Source organism: Argiope bruennichi, chromosome X1 (genome assembly GCF_947563725.1).
Source record: "Argiope bruennichi chromosome X1, qqArgBrue1.1, whole genome shotgun sequence".
In the NCBI taxonomy this organism is placed as follows: Eukaryota; Metazoa; Arthropoda; class Arachnida; order Araneae; family Araneidae; genus Argiope; species Argiope bruennichi.
The window spans coordinates 72,761,977-72,779,462 of record NC_079162.1 but is presented as its reverse complement, the minus strand read 5'-3'; the positions used below and the strand labels follow the sequence as shown (position 1 = coordinate 72,779,462).

Genomic DNA, 17,486 nt, shown 5'->3' with positions numbered 1-17,486 from the left:
TGTTTTATTTGTATATTATATTTTATTTGTGAATTGAGAATAAGTTCGTTAAATCATTTCGTGAGCTCGGCAGAACACATTGGTTACGCCAATTATTTCATTCCATCGGGAATTTAGAATCCTATAGGATCTAAAATTGTCTTACAGGATCTTCAACGCATTTTAAATTTATGTAATTAGAATATGGCAAGTTTCTGATTCAAGACTGGATTTAAGACTGGAAATAAATTAAATTTGATTTAGAATTCTGAATTTTTATTGCCTAAAACTTATAATTTGGTTTATTTATGTATCATAAATAAATAATAAAGATGGATAAAAAAAAAAGGCATATTATCTGTGCTTTGTATTTTTTTTCTCCTCTTTTAATCACAATATCTTGGGCACCTTTCTTCTTTACTTACAATTTTCACTTTGCGTTATTTTAAGTTACACACACACACGCACACACACAAACACACGCACGCACACATATGTATACATATAAAAGTAAACAATAAAAAAATATAAATAAATTCGCAGTTATCTAGTAATTTATTTATTCTTATTAATAATAGTATTATTATTAAGAGCAATTGAATAACTATTGGCGCTTCAAAGAATACCGTTTTTCAAGAAAGCATTAATAAATTACTAGAAATATTTGGAAATGGTTTCCATTATCAAGGAATGCAATTCGATAATCAGATTTTTATTTTGCTTTTTGCAGTTATTAAATTGCCATTTTTAAACCATCCTTTTAAGGATATCTAAAAGGATTTTTTGGCATTGTTGTTACATAGGCAACAACAAAATGAGACATGGATTTTTTCTCATAACTCTATACTTTAGGCAAATAATCTAACATAGAATTTTCCCGGCAATTTTTCTTCTCTGATGAAAGTGTATATAAATAATGTTAAAAAAAAATCCCGTCGAGTATTTTAATTCAACAGAAACTTCAAATCTCCAAATCTCACCCAATTCTTAAAAACAAATCATGGTATTTAAATTTTCGCTTTTAAAAAAAGCCAACAAAATATTCATCCCAAAGTTCATAATCAATTTTTTTAAGAAGTTTATTATCAATTTTTTTTTAAAGTGAACATCCGATTTTTAAAATGTCAGTCATCAGATTTTTAAAAACGTAATCTTTCGATTTTTTGAAGACTTGTAACGCAGGGTTTTTTTGTTTATTATTTTATTAAATATTTTTTTAGAAAAAATTAGGAATCAATTTTTGCAAAGTTGTTATCCGTTTTTTAAAGTTTATAGTTCAAACATTTAAAAACATGTAATAAATATCATTCGAAAAATGTATAAATATTTTTTCAGAAAGTTTATGACCAATTTTTTGTAAAAAAAGTGTATAGTTTGTTCAAATTTTCTATTGTATGCGTAGCATAATTCTTAGAAGCATTTATACAACGATTTTTTAAAAAAAATTATAATCTAGTTTTGAGAAGAAGCACTTCAACTTCTAAAAAGGTATTTAAGCAAGAACTAGGAAAAACCAGATAAATATGCCCTTGAATCGGCAGCGCCATAGCGGTTTCATTGTAAATACTGGAGTAACTCACAAATATTTAATACATGATAAATTTATCATGTATTAAAGTATTTATAAATGTATCATTCAAAAAATTTATAAACAATTTTTCAGAAAGTTTATAACCCATTTTTTAAAAAGTTTATAATTCCTTTCAACTTTTTTGTAGCGTGCATAGCACAATTCCTAGAGATATTTATGCACCGATTTTTTAAAAAGAATTATAATCCACATTTGCAAAGAAATGTTTTAACTTCTAAAAAGGTATTTAAACAAGAACTAGGAAGAACCAGATAAATGTGTCCCAGAATCGGCAGCGACACAGCGGTTTCATTGAGAATAGTGGAGTAACTCACAAATATTTGCTCCCAACCGAAATACATTAACAACTTCAAATGACACTTTCGCTCAGAAAAAAAGGGCGTGTTGTTGGTTGTAACAAATTACTTCACTGACCTATCTAGAGTTAAAACAAACAAGCTAGTAACTTACAAAGAAGGAATTTTTTGAGAACGGAATGCATAATTCGCCATCAGGTGTTGCAGAGGCTTACTTGTTGCCAATCTGCAATTGTTTAAAGAATCATTTATTCGTTGAATTAAAATTATGTTAAACATTTTTCTCGTTTATAAACATTGAATTTTCAGAAACAGCACCTTAAATCTTGCATTACGATGTTAATTAAGACAATTCATGCATATATCATTAAATAAGCAGTTGTGCACATTTTGATCTCACGAAGTTTTATGCAAAATACAATATTTTATTTGTACATTTAAGCAATAATCTTTTCATTTTAAATAATATTCATCATAAATTATACACATTTAAAATTATATCTATTTTATGAATTATATTAGTTTAAAATTAGATAAATTTTAAATTACATTTAGTTATTAACTAGGATTTCAAAGAAATAGTACTACTGTAATCTTTACATAAGTTGTTAATTAAGTCATTCATGTAAAGCAAAATATAATCAGTCGGAAGCGATTACCCCTGTGAGATTTTGTACAGAGCACTATCTTAATCGCTTATTAGGTCTAATCAATAATCTTTAATTTCGAATTATCTATTTCTTTTCTTTAATAGACGAGCTATTATCTCATCCATCTCATCAATGCTAAGAGCGCAATAAGTCGTTTGCGTCTTTATAACATAACTAACAGATAAAAATAGCTTGTATATAATTCAATAAATAAGAGGTAATCATCAAGCTATACGCAAAGTAATATATATATATTTATTTTGTTTCTTTTCGCGTGTTACCAATGATCTTTAATTTCAATTAAGATCATCTGCTCACACAGTTAAATTTAATTTTTTAATAATTTACTAACATTCTTTATTTTTTTTTTATCTCAACTATAATCTTTAGCTTCAATTAAGATCATCTGCCCACAGAAATAAATTTGAATTTTTAATAATTTTTTAATATTCTTAATTTTTTTATCTCAACAATAATCTTTAATTCTGAGTTATATCTCTTTATTAAGTATATGATATATTATCTCATCCATGTCATAATGATCGTATTTCGCATTTGTAATACACCTAACAATTGAAAACAATTTGCACATAGTACGATTACTGAACGATTGAATAAATATGAAGAGGTCACTTTTATTAAGAATCAGAAACACACACACACACACACACACACACACACACACACACACACACACACACACACACACACACACACACACACACACACACACACAAGATTAGCTTATTATAGTGTCGACGAATAGCGATTAAAGAGAAATATATGAATAGCAGTGTTGATGCTAGCGGTTACATGGGAGCAAAATATAAACCTAAAACTTGAGAAAGTAGAAAAAGAGAATAAGTAAATACTAATATTTATTTATTCAACATGTATTTTCTTAATTATTTACATACAAACATGAAATTATTTACAATAAAACAGATTGAAAAAATAGAACAATTACTTAAGAAAAAGGAAATATTTTTAACTATTTAACAAGGAAAAAATAATATTAATTATAAAAATAAGGATAATATTAATAATAACAATAAAAAAGAACTGAACAAATTTCGAATCAGGGCTAAAGAAAAAAAATTGTTATTTATATATATTAACACAAAAACAAAGTATATTCTTAAGAGCACAGCTCTCGTGCTCAATTTAAAGATTCATTATTTATGAAAATAAAAACTTATTAAATTCTAAATGGCATCTAAAGTCCAAGTATAATAAAAAATTGAACTATTGGGATTATTCAGTTTACAATCACAATTCTGTGATGACTTTATTTCACATTCCTTAGCATACCATTTTATGCTTGAATTATGTCATACATGTGAAAAGATGTGGAGATAGTATTACGCCTGTGAGGTATACATAATAGTAATTCTTTCATAAATAAAGAAATATAAGCCTTTTCATGAGAAAACATATTATGTGTAGCTTATTTTCTTCTTATTTATTTTTTAATTAAAACATTAATCCTCCAATTGCACATCCCGCGATCCAAGTGAGTAGATTTTAGCCTCTTTTCTTCTACAATCTGAGAATCTTTCGAGTTAATAAATTTAATTCCAGATTTACATTATTATAACATTTCTTATAAATAGCGATTCACTTAATTTCCAAAGTATTTCATTAAAGTTTACAAACGTTACCTCTAAAAAGCTATTTACAAGTTTCACGTAGTTATTGAAATATAATCTTTCCATTACAAATTTTTTTATAAAGCTTTTTAATTCTTAGAAGAAATTTATTATTTTATTAATCAAATGCCTCTGAAGAATGAAATAGATTTCACCACTTCTTTGTAACTTAATTAAAAAATCTATATGATGTTACAGATGTTTGTCACTTGCTTGTGATTCACAGTCATGCGACAAATGTAATTATCCCTTCATTCAGCATTCAGCAACACATTATTTTACGTCTTTTTCTCAATAAGATGCGTAATGGAGTCAAAATTAAATAAACAAGAAGCCTTGACGTTGTGTCAGAGATTGACTCTTGTTACAGTAAATCGGTCATAAAAAATAAGAATTTGTTAAGGATTCTTAAGAATTTGTGATAAGATGCTGGATAGAATATTCTTCCATGATTTGTTTATTTTTATATCTAAGCATGGTATTTAATTTAAAATTTCCTAAAACACTTACTTATTTTCTGATATAGAATTAAATCGCACATAATTCAGTAACTAAGCAAATGTTATAATTTTTTATCAGAATATGAAGGTAATGAATAGATTATTTTTCCTTTTTTTTTTTAAAGCAACATATCTAAGCAACATATTTTACTTAAAATATTCTGAAATCTTTACTTATATTCTGGTACAATTAAAGATGAGTAGTTATACCAGAATACTGGTATATTCTGGTATGAGTACTGGTATGGTATACTTATATTCTGGTATACTTATATTCCGATATACTATTATTCCGATATACTATTATTCTGGTATACTTATATTCTGGTATTTACTTATATTCTGGTATGAGTTGTGTGAAATAAATTTCACACAACTCATTAAATAAGAAATGGTTTGCATTTATCATAAAAATATGGGACATGATACAGAATGGAATATTCTTCCTTGGTTTACTTATTTTTGTATATAAACATGATTTTTAACTTAAAATTACCTAATACCTTAAAATACGAAATACAGAAAGTAGAATAATTGATAAAAACATCATTCTCGAAATTTTAAAATCTCCCCATTTTATACCTTCCTGAATTCGAGGAGAAAAAAAAGCATCTTTGGATGAAACGATGAATCGTAAATAGAACAAATCATTCAAAAGAAACTTTGTATATGCCTTAAAAGTGTGTATCTATATACGATTTTAGATAAAATCCTTTAAAAAAAGTCCGTGAGAATATGGAAACAATAAGAAAATTGCGATGAGGGAGACAAATGAAATTCGGCATGCAGTTTTATCAGCACAATTGAACATTTTTATCAAATACTGAACTGAACCTGGACTCTACTCTTTGGACTTTGATTGACTCTCTGTCGGTATGTCTTCATATGAGAACATGATAATCGTGACTACTTATATATATATATATATATATATATATATATATATATATATATATATATATATATATATATATATATATATATATATCAGAGTTCGACGTTGTTTCGTAAAAGTTGCATGCTTCATGCAGTGTACAGAAAACCGGTACTTGTATATTCTCCAATGCATTCCATTCCACTGTAGTTACGAAAGGATCTTATTAAAGTGTCATTTTTGGCGATTATTCGATGGGATGCGATTAGTAAAAAAGTACCAGAAAAGCAAATATGTATTTTGGGCGACGTTTACTCCGCAATCAGTTGAAATTAAATCTTGATAAAAAAAAATTACAATCATAGTCGCAAGATCACTGCGTTTTTGAATCATCGAGTTTAAACGTGTACAAAAGTACAGATTGATAGATGATCAATATTTTAACGGATTTGGTTACAAATTTGATACGGATCACATTTCAAAGGCTAAACTTGTGTACCAAATGTTATTCATCTAAATTTTTTTTTGTTTTTATAGTGTTGCCTTGTAGTCTTACAGCCAGGACAGACTTCTGGATGAATTTCGTTCAAAATTCGGCAGAAATCTACAAATACGGCGTTCAGACCATATAATTCAAAGTGTTCATCCGCCTAACTCAGAGCTTTTTTAAGTTATTGATTTCAACTCTAAACAGACATAACTCCAAAAATGTATTTTTCGAACTCAATGATGTCTGAAACGTTAAAATTCGTCAAAATCTCGGGTTTGAATTTCTGATGATTAGTACACATTCCCCTCACTGAATTATGAATAATTTCCCAAAGTACTAAAATTCTATTAAAATACTACTAAATATTACTATTATGCTATTTAAACAATAAATAATATTACCGTTATCAATTGTATTTGGTCAAATTTCTATATGCTTCATTCCATTCACTTAGTTATCATAATATTTATATACATCATTCATCTGCTTAAATATAAATATGTATAAACGTGGATGCAACACAATCATGAGTCACAATAAATTAATAAAAAATATAGATTTTTTGCAAAATTACTATAATAAAATATTAACCTTGTTAACGTCCATTACAAACGCCCCTAACATTGCGAACGTTCTCCACTAACGTATTGATTAGTTTAAAAAAATGTTAAAATGTATCATTAAGTTGATCATTTATTTAAAAGACGGGTAATATTACCATTATCAATTAGATTTGGTCAAATTTTCATATGTTTCATTCCATTTATTTACATATTATAATATTTGTATACCTCATTCATCTGCTTAAATATAAATATGTATAAATCTGGATGCACAATCATGAGTCTCAATAAACAAATAAAAAGTATAGATTTTTTTTTTTTTGCAAAATTACTATAATAAAATATTAACCTTGTTAACATCTATTACAAACACTACTAGTATTATGAAATTCTCCATTATAGGGTTGATTAGTTTAAAAATGTTAAAATGTATCTTTAAATTGATCATTTATTTGAAAGAGAGTAAATATTACCGTTATTAATTAGATTTGGTCAAATTTCTGTAAGTTGCATTTTATTCATTTAAATATTACAATATTTATATACATCATTCATCTGCTTAAATATAAATATGTATAAACGTGGATGCAGCTTAATCATGTCGTAATAAATTAATAAAAATATAGATTTTTTTTCAAAATTACTATAATAAAATATTAACATTGTTAACATCCATTACAAACGTTACTAGCATTATGAACATTCTCCATTATAGTGTTGGTTAGTTTAAACAATGTTAAAATGTGTCATTAAAATGATCAGTTGTTTAAAAGAGGAGTCAATAGTGAGAACTACCTAGGACCGCAAAATGTCTAAATCTGCCATTGTTCATAAGACCGAATAGATTATTTATTCATTTTGTTTACTTTTTTATATAAAAATATTAACCTTTGATTTCAAATCCCTAAGCATTTTTTTCCATTTGCATGCGAACTATATTTTACCCATCAGATAATGTGGAGAGAGGAACAGGTTGCAGTACGCTTGTGTGACACTTTGAAGGTTATAAAGCTGCTCGAAGTAAAGCTTATGCCTTGCGATTTAATGATCGATCACTTTTATTTCACAAGCATGATGCATCAACTTTTCGACACGTACTAAACAGGATATTTACTATGGCAGACGCAGGATAGATTAAAGTCGATATATCATTCCAGGTATCTTATCGTTTTTTCAAGTCATTCATCATGAAGTCACTTGTCTTGTCGGCACTACTTTGAAGAAATCGTAGACAAATCAGATGAATTCAGCCCTTGGAAGTGTAGAAATAAAGTTCCTAAGTAATAATAAAACCGAGGATGGTTGAAACCAGTTAAATTTAAATTCGGACAAACTTGATTATGGAAAGATAAAAATGAGATTTTTTTTAATATTTGCAATGAAATAATATGAAAAATGAGCCAGCAGAATACGTTTTTGTCCTCTAAATAAATTTTGAAACTACACTAAAGGTGGATTAAACTTCCGTTTCTCAAATCATTCATCTTGAAATCCCTTGTCTTGTCGGCACTTCTTTGAAGAAATCATAGATAAATAGGATGAACTCAGCTCCTGGCATTGGAGAAAGTCGTTGCATAAATAATAATAAATCCGAGAACAGTTGGAATGATTTAAATTTAAATTTGGATAACTTTGATAACATAAAGAGATAACAATTAGATTTTTTAATTTACAGCGAAAATTATAGGGAGTGAATTGATGGATTATGCAGTTTAAGAATGAATAAATTTTGAAACTACAGTAAACTTGTCTTAAATCTGAGAGTTTTTTTATTATTTTTTTATTATTATTTTTTTACGTTATTCATCATGAAGTCATTTAAAGAAACCATAGCCAAATAAGATGAACTCAACGGTAGTCAGAGGAGAAAGAAAAAGCATAGAAAATTTGAGAATAGTCAGAATTACTTAAATTTTAATTTGGACAAACTCGATTGTAAAAAGATTTGTTAATCAGATTTTTAACTTACGCAGAATTTGTATGAAATGTAAAGTATTCCTTTCTCCACTCAATAAATTTTGACATTTCAGTCGATAAAGGGTTAAAATTTATGTTGTAATTAAATAAATATTTACGCTTCAAAAAATAGCAAGTAAAATACAAGATGCAATTAATAAATAGAAATTTTTCTGTATGCTAGAAATGAACGATTCAAAATCTCACATCATCCATAAATAAATAAATATTTCAGAAATAATCAGAAAACATTCCAAAAATAAACAGATTTTCTTCAGAGTTGAGCAAAAATATTCCATAAACAGGCATAAGTATGTTTCAAATATAAACAAATCCAGAAATCAGCAACATTATAAAATAAAGATAAAAGATAAATAAAAATAAACATAAACTACTCATATGAGTAGTTTCATTGAAAAAGCATTAAAAATAAAAAAAGCAAACTATTTCACAAAGTAATTGTAATATTCAAAGTTGAAGTTCGAGATCGTAAGCTAGGGCAAAAATGTTTTTCTTTTTCAAAATCAGTTTATTAATTTAAAATCCTCTTCTCGTTTTTTTCTTTTCTTCGTTTTTTCTCTTTTGGACTTTTTTTCCTAAGCCATTCGTTTTCCCTTATCCTTTCTTCTTTAATAATTATATCTCCATATTTTTCCATTGCTTCTTTTTCAGATGAGTCAGTTAAGAAGGAAGACTTTTTTTTTAATTAAGTGAGCACTTATTTGACTCTTTCCGAAGTGCATACTGAGGAAACGATCTTTGAGCGTGTATGCTAATATTTAAAGCAGAAAATTGAACTACTTGAATCAAATACAGATCAAAATAAATATTGCAATTTGTAATGTATCTCAACTTGCCCCATCCTACAGTTTTGGACATTTTAGTTGCTTAATAAAAAAATATTGTGATTAAAAGAAAATTAGAGCAGTTTTTTATAATTTAATGTATAGGTAAAATAAATAAATAAATATAATTTTGAAAAAAATCAACTAGTTTTATCAACTATTTTTGATATTTTTGCAAAATCTTTTTTTTTATTAACTAGCTAAAACCGAACACATCATAATTTCTTAGTATCCGTTTTGATAGGGCACTAACGATGCTGATGTAATATGACGATGCTTGTCATAAGAATTATATTTAGCGAAAATTTTGATTAAATATTTAAAAATCTCTGCGCAATGTGCATATTACAACTTGCTCCTGATACAATTAACCCCGGGCTCCTTGATTTTTGATTCCATGAATATTTTTGTAGTAAATGTATGTGTTTATGCATCAAAAGATTTTTGTCTGGTATTCTGGCAGTTACCCCAAAAGAACCGGTCTGTTATGATAATAAATTTTTTGGAAGTGTTCTTGAAATTTCTGTATTTGTTTATGAAGATATTGATGATTATAATCATCTGCCATTTTTGGCAAACAGACGGTAAAATTTAAATAGCGCATATATGGATCAGGAAAACACTCATCTAAGTAAATGTTCAAAATTAGAAAAACTAATATTACAATCATATCCTGCTAATACTGGTAACATACATAATCTTCATGTGATCAGGATTATTTTCCAAGCCCCTCTATTACATTTGACTTTAAAAACTTGAATATATATTTTTGATATGATAATGATGTAATAATGATACCCTATAATAATGTTGTGAAAAATTTAAATATATCGTCTTTCCTTTGAGATTTGAATATGCCACCATTCAAAGTGCAGAATATCTTATGTCTACAGCCAACATGCGACTACTTGCAGTTACAACAACCAGCTACAAAAATATAAAAACTTTTGATTTTTGTATATTTCATTGGATCAGCTAAAGATATAAGAAACTAGGCCGTTAAATGAAAATCACAAAATGCCGCATACAGCAACAATAGAATAGCATTATCTATTCTATTCTCAATTTGCTATTTTCATATCCAGAATTCAATACTGGCTTCAGTGAGCTTTCTGAACATTTGAAAACAGTATCAATGGACATATTGTCTCATGCAATGGACTTTCTTATTCTCCTCAAGCGCAAGAATTTATCTGTCATAAAAAATATATTTTGAGATACAGGAGAAATGATCTTCGCTTCTATATAAATTAGATTTCTTCTTTTGATTATTTTGTTGAGAAAGTTAAAACTTATTTTTAGATGGATTTTATCGTGGACTTCAACATTTCGAAATTATCAATCATTTATTTTTTGTATCAAAAAGAAGGACACACATCATACATACACACATACTAAAGTAATTCCAGAGGTCAGAGTGATATATCTAGTTTCATGGATATTTTGTCGTGTTGTTAGAGAGAGCATTTTTGGAGGCTTACCATATGAATTCTTTTAAAAGTTAAAATAAAATATTTTATTTAAATAAAATTAACAATTTAAGCCCTAACATTGGTATTTCAAATGAACTTTGGGGTTTCATTTAAATTCAGGCTGAAACCTAGAACGTTTCACAATAGATGTTCACTTGATAAATAAGGTACAATAAAAACATATTCGACACTTATTAGTGTACTAAAGAGTAAAGTTTTTATTTATTTTAATGATCTTATAATCTTTGGTTTTTAATTTATAATGCGTTAATTTAAATATTATGGAATCTTGAAATGCCTTTTTCTCAAATTCCCACTCAAATGAGACCTTAAGTGTGGAATCAATTTAATTGGCTAATTTGAATCTGCCTTAAGTGTGCTGGTAATCATTCTTTTTAGAATCAATATAATCTAAATGCAGTTAGAGTTTCAAAATTGTATTGCGTTTTAAAATTAAAAATTCGAATTAATATGTAACTATTATGTGTTTACACAGGGAGTTTCTAATACTATGAGACAAACTTTAAAGCAAGGTCAGACATACAGAAACAAATCATTTTTATAATAGTGCATGAGGTCGCAGACATAAAGGAGAACCGCTACAGGGTAGTTATAAAAAAAATCTCTGCCAGCATATAAGTTAATGGTGATCATACCATTCAAGGAAAACAAAATGAAACTTTGAAAGCAGATATTTTATGATATACGCTCAAGATTGATGTTAAAATCTCAATTCAGCTCGCATAGTTATGGTTACTTTTACAAAAATTCGAAGAATTTAAATGGCAAGACCTTGTTTCTAATTTTCATCAAATGTAATCATCTACATAAAAAATAACATAAATTGCGTTGAAATGGTGTTAGCATCAGGAAAAATGTCATTTCTAGATAGAGACTAAGATAAAGTTGAAAACAACCAATTTAGGATAAAGAAATAACAAAAAAAAAATTATCATATTTTACAAATTTTTCAAGTGTATTTTAAATGTTGTCTTAGCTTAAGACAGATCCTATATATCAGCAAAAGTTTTTCGTGTTGTAATTCACTAACATATGCCTCTCTATAATTGTCCCCTTTGCGTTTGCGACACATATTCTGTGATTTGATCCTTTATGCCGGATCTAATCCTGAAGTCTGTCCTATGATTTTAAAAACACCCTGTTTACTCTTTTTTTATTTGCATATTTATTTACACATTTAAATAATATTTTATACATTCCACAGGAAAATGCATTTATTTGAGTACAAGCCATCGCGACTATAATTAAAAAAAATTTTTTTTAATATTGCAGTGATTAAGCCTATATATCAGCAAAAGTTTTTCGTGTTGTAATTCACTAACATATGCCTCTCTATAATTGTCCCCTTTGCGTTTGCGACACATATTCTGTGATTTGATCCTTTATGCCGGATCTAATCCTGAAGTCTGTCCTATGATTTTAAAAACACCCTGTTTACTCTTTTTTTATTTGCATATTTATTTACACATTTAAATAATATTTTATACATTCCACAAGAAAATGCATTTATTTGAGTACAAGCCATCGCGACTATAATTAAAAAAAATTTTTTTAATATTGCAGTGATTAAGCGAATAGCCTGGTAATAAATCTGGCATCACTGAACAGATAATATTTTGATTTTTAAGAAAGTATGAAAATCATTTACATAACACTGGCCGAAGTTATCAGAATTGGAAAATAGAACAAAAGCATCTTTATTTATATAACTAAAGCCCAAATTGCAATATGAATTTCAAAATTTTATTGCCTTTCAAAAATTAAAACTTGAAACAACACCGAAGAACTGAGTTACCGAAATTACCAGTAAGTAAATTTATAAAAAATATGCATCTTGTCAAATATTAACTAAGCAAAATTATTCAAAATTTTGCTGTGATAAAAAAAAAAGCTTCACCATTTGAATCTTGTTTCATTACTGATTGTAGACATGACCAAATGTATCAAATATCGTCCAATTTTTTTTTTATTTCCCAACTTACCACAGAAAACTGGTAATATGGAACAGTAACGCAAAATTTCCGAAAAATTTAAATATCCAAAGATAATAAAGAAAATATAATATTAGTTCGCATTAAAATGTACAATCATTTGAAACAAATTATAAGATTTAGAATTCGCAAAAAGTTTCGTTTATTTAATAAAAATGTGATAATTTTCAAACATGGGAGCTATTAAGGCAAACTAAAAATATATATTTCCTAAAATCCTGAATTTTAAACAAAATAAAAAAAAAAGAATTTTCAAGTCTTACCTTCAGAAAACGTATTTACATGTAGAGTTAAACGGAAACGGAATCATAAAATCAACCGTGTTTAGAATTCAATCTCTTACAACCTTTTTAGGTCTGATAAAACCCAGAAGTACGGCAGATCATTCGACTGTTTATTATCGCAGAAACTGCACGAATTCTTAGAATCATAGATTACAGTAGCACATCTGTTTGACGGACCATTAATATGTACATGTGCCAGGAAGCAATGAGTTTGAAGTTTTATCATTACGAAGAAACGCCGTCGCGAAATCGGTAGTTTTACTGATGACTTTAAAACAAACACATAAGCACACATAAAAAGTTGCCGCACAGCAGGCATCGAATTTTTTTTAATGAGTAAAGCAAATCAGACAAAATTAGATGAGCCGTTTCTTCGAATATCTTGTTCTGTAGGTTCGAAAGACGGTTCATTTATCTCAATGATTTTAGGTGATGAGAGGTTTATGTTTTTTTCCAAAAATAGGAATATCCAAAATCTAGGAAGATATTATCTGTAAACCATATGTGCTTTTTAATGCGTGGTAACAAAAGCATCTTGTTTAACTTGTTAATATTGCAGAATTTTTCGCTGAAGAAATAAACCATGTTCAACAGAGTTAACCAATTACGATTCAAATTTTTTGAAGACAGTCTGTTCACTTGGGAGGATAACCTTATGAGGAAATAAACTACACAAATGGTAGATGGGAAGTTGTTTTAATTTTTGAGAATTTCGTTTAAATACTGTGGTATCACCCGGGTTTGAACCAACATTTGAAAAATGATGATCTTGAGTTCTTAATTTTTTTATGCTTATCTCTAAGTCTGTAGAAACGAAAACTCTAAATTTAATTCTTTTACTTTGTTTTTATGCTTTATAAGAGGTAAGTATTAAATTTGATGTTTTTTAAAAGTTTTTGCTTTGGGATTTATAGACCAGGATAACATCTAAAGGTATTCGAATTATGTTTGACTAAATCTGACCAGATATGCCGAATTATTTTAAAAAAATATCGAATTTTAACTGTTTAACCGGAATTGGAAAAGTGCTCCGGATTTGTTCCAAATTTAGATTAACATAACCGGGAATGTCTCATACTTTGCTTATAAGTAAATAACTCATAATAAAAAGGATTAACTAGTTTTAATTTTTTAAAAATAATAAATATAATTTGATTTTTAATAAAGACAATTATTCCTTCCTAGCCTTTACCATGACTATAATCAGACATCGAAATGATGAGAGGTTTCTGTCAGGATCTTGAATTTTCGCCCACAATTGAAAATGTGTCCTCAATTTTACAAATTATCCCTCTTTTTACTCATTAGTAAATAGTTTATATTAAAAAATAGGATAAATTAGCTTTAATTTTGGAAAAAGCTAGCTTAGAAACCAGGTTTTTTAATACCTGGGACCGATGGAAATTTTCTTCCCGTTTTCTACTATACATAAAATAGATTCATTCTAATAAGAAAAATGCGAGTGAATCATACTGAAGAGAAAATAATAAAAATAACAGTAAAATACATTTTTTTTCCGTTTGCTAATATATCTCATTCCGTTTTTTAATACTCTATTTTTTCAATTCCTCTGAATTTTCTTATTTATTTTTTAAATTTTTTGTGGAGGAGATTTTATCCTATACCCTCCCTATGCCCCTATGAATTACACTCCCAATTACTCCATCATGAATTACACTCCCAATTACTCCATCATGAATTACACTCCCAATTACTAGGGCGTCTGTCCCAGTTTGAAGTACAGATAGTCTGCTCTCTTTATGCTTAATAATATTCATAGATTCGCTAAAAAATAAATATTAATTCAACAAAAAAGAGTTTTGAATGAAATAATTATCGATAAAGCAAAAAATGCTTTGGATCTCGCACATAATTTTTTATTGTTAATGCTTGGTTATTCTGAATGATTGTAACAAGAAAAATCAAAATAGATTTAAAAAATTTTATGGCGAAGACTTGCAATTTATTTAATTCCCCTAACATCACCAAGTCGAGATTTATTGTAAAGAACTGTCGCTTTTAAAATTCTACATTGCACAACAAGTATTTAAAAAAATTCTTCTCATTAATATGAATTATCGATAAATTCAACTGTCTATGATTTAGTTACTTATTAATTTTAACTTTTTCCATCAAAAATAAGAGGGGAGAAAAATAACATATTGTAAATATTATCAAATTGGAAAATTCAAATTTTTGCAGAATTTCCTACGAATACTGCGGCCAGTTTTTTTCATATATTTTTTATAAGCTATAATTCGCTTCTTACTCTAGAAAATTTTGTCATTTATACGAAAATTTATCAGAAAATCTCTTCTATTTATTTATTAAAACATATTTTTTGCTATGGATATTTAAAAAATTATTTAATTATGGAAATGTATTCATTAACGTTTGTTTCTTAAATTTTATTTTTACCACTTTTAATAACATTTTTTAATTTCCTCCTTTCATTCAGAATTTTGTGGATTAAAATAAGGCTTTATTCATATTTCTTCCAACATAAATATTAATAATAACGCATTATGAGTTGCTTCAATTCGAAAATAATTATTTACTAATCGTGAAAAATATGCTACTTTTATAATTATAACCAATACATTTTTTTTAAATTTTTTTTCCTCATTTCATAGAAACAGAAAAAACTTATTATTGCAGTTTTGCCAACTTATTGCCCCCCCCCCCCGTTTTTGCTCAAATAGTTGTCTACTATTTTGATTAACAAAGCTTAAATAAGAATACTATGCATTTTTTACTTAATTTTGAATAATCATTAAGTTTGCATACGTCCCAAATCAGTAGAAGCCCCACTTTCATCTTTTATTTATTTTCATAGACAGAAGAAAATGCCTGTCTTTATCCCAATTTTGAATAAAGTATCCCGAATTGTCTTTTTTCGTCTTTTAAATAAAAGTTAATTGATTTGAGTTAATTTTTAAAAATTTGCTACTAGAGAATTCTGCTTCTTCAATTTTTCTAGCATCAAATTTTATCTCATGATTTTAGAGACAAAGTCCAGGGCCGTAATATAATTTTTTAATATTATTAAACTTCATTAATTGGTCAACCGCTTCAGGTGAGACTTACAGTCTGTAACTATTAACAGTCTAGACTATTTAACGTTAGCTGCGCCATTTTGAACTTCTTAATGTATATATATATACTTAATATAATTTTAATATTGTATGCTGCTTGTATGCTTAATATAATTTAATAATAATATTATATATACTTAATATAATTTAATAATAATATTATATATACTTAATATAATTTAGTAATCTGGAAAGAGAAAGTTATTCTAAAAATCTTAGTGTAAGATTTCCTGTCTTGGATCCCTTACTCTTATCCACGATTTATCCCGAGTATAACTAAATGGCACGGATGGTTTTGGATTTTTCTTCTGCGTTTGTTTAGGACAATCCATTCAAAAAGTATTAATTAGATTAAAATTAAAATATTTCAACCAAATTAGTTAACTTTAAGTAAAAGTAAAGTGAATTCTTTCCAACTTTGATGTAAATAAAATGTGGTTAAATATCCTGGAATTTGAAGGGATAGCCCTATTTTTATCTTGCATTATCCATGTATGAATTTAAGGCATTGGATTTTTCCATATTTTACATAAGTTGTTGGCAAAAAAAAATTAACGTAGTTTACTTTTTTTTAAATGTTAGTTTCTAAAAAATTCTTTTTCCCAACATTTATTACACATAAAATAGGATCTCCTTGATCCGGCCATTGTATTTGAATCAATTTGAAGATGCAGAAGTTGAAGTATCAGGAATGTATTTTATGTATGACTCTCAAGCTCTTACGGCTTCTCTTTGAAACTTTTTATATAAAACTATTTCCCCGATTCACATTTCTAAAATTTATTTTTGAGTTTTGTCCAAAAACGCCTGACTTTAGTTAGAAACTCAGATGCGTGCTTTTGTTTTAAAGCGCCTAGAATAGAAGTTCAGAAAATATTTTCATTCTTCTATATTGTATGAAGAGGCAGCGAATACATATTTTGATTTTTGCCATGCTAGTTAACAAATTACTGTAATTATTCTCTTCAAATTATCTGCAGACCATTTCTAAAATACCTCTTTAATACTAATGAAATATTGCGTAAACTTCAGTGCACGTATAATGATATTTAAGAAGCAAATATTCTTATTATGAAAGAAAAAAATTTCTTGTTCAGATGCATCGATGCCTTGAAATCATCAACGTATTAAAATACATGATTCAACAGTGAATGAAAATATTCAGCTGCTTACTCACAGTTGTTTCACAAATATAAATAAACAAATGCTAACATCTGCAATATCATGTTT

The 17,486-nt window shown here is 27.4% G+C and overlaps 1 protein-coding gene across 1 annotated transcript in view; it reads right to left on the bottom strand.

The window, feature by feature from the left end:
• The window catches only part of LOC129958637 (CRISP/Allergen/PR-1-like), a 173,627-nt gene extending 160,359 nt beyond the window's left edge, over nucleotides 1–13,268 (bottom strand). The window contains exon 1 of the mRNA XM_056071237.1: nucleotides 13,141–13,268. The gene's annotated coding sequence lies outside the window, so the exon portion shown is untranslated. The remainder of the gene's footprint in view (nucleotides 1–13,140) is intronic.
• Between the last annotated feature and the right edge of the window lie 4,218 nt (nucleotides 13,269–17,486).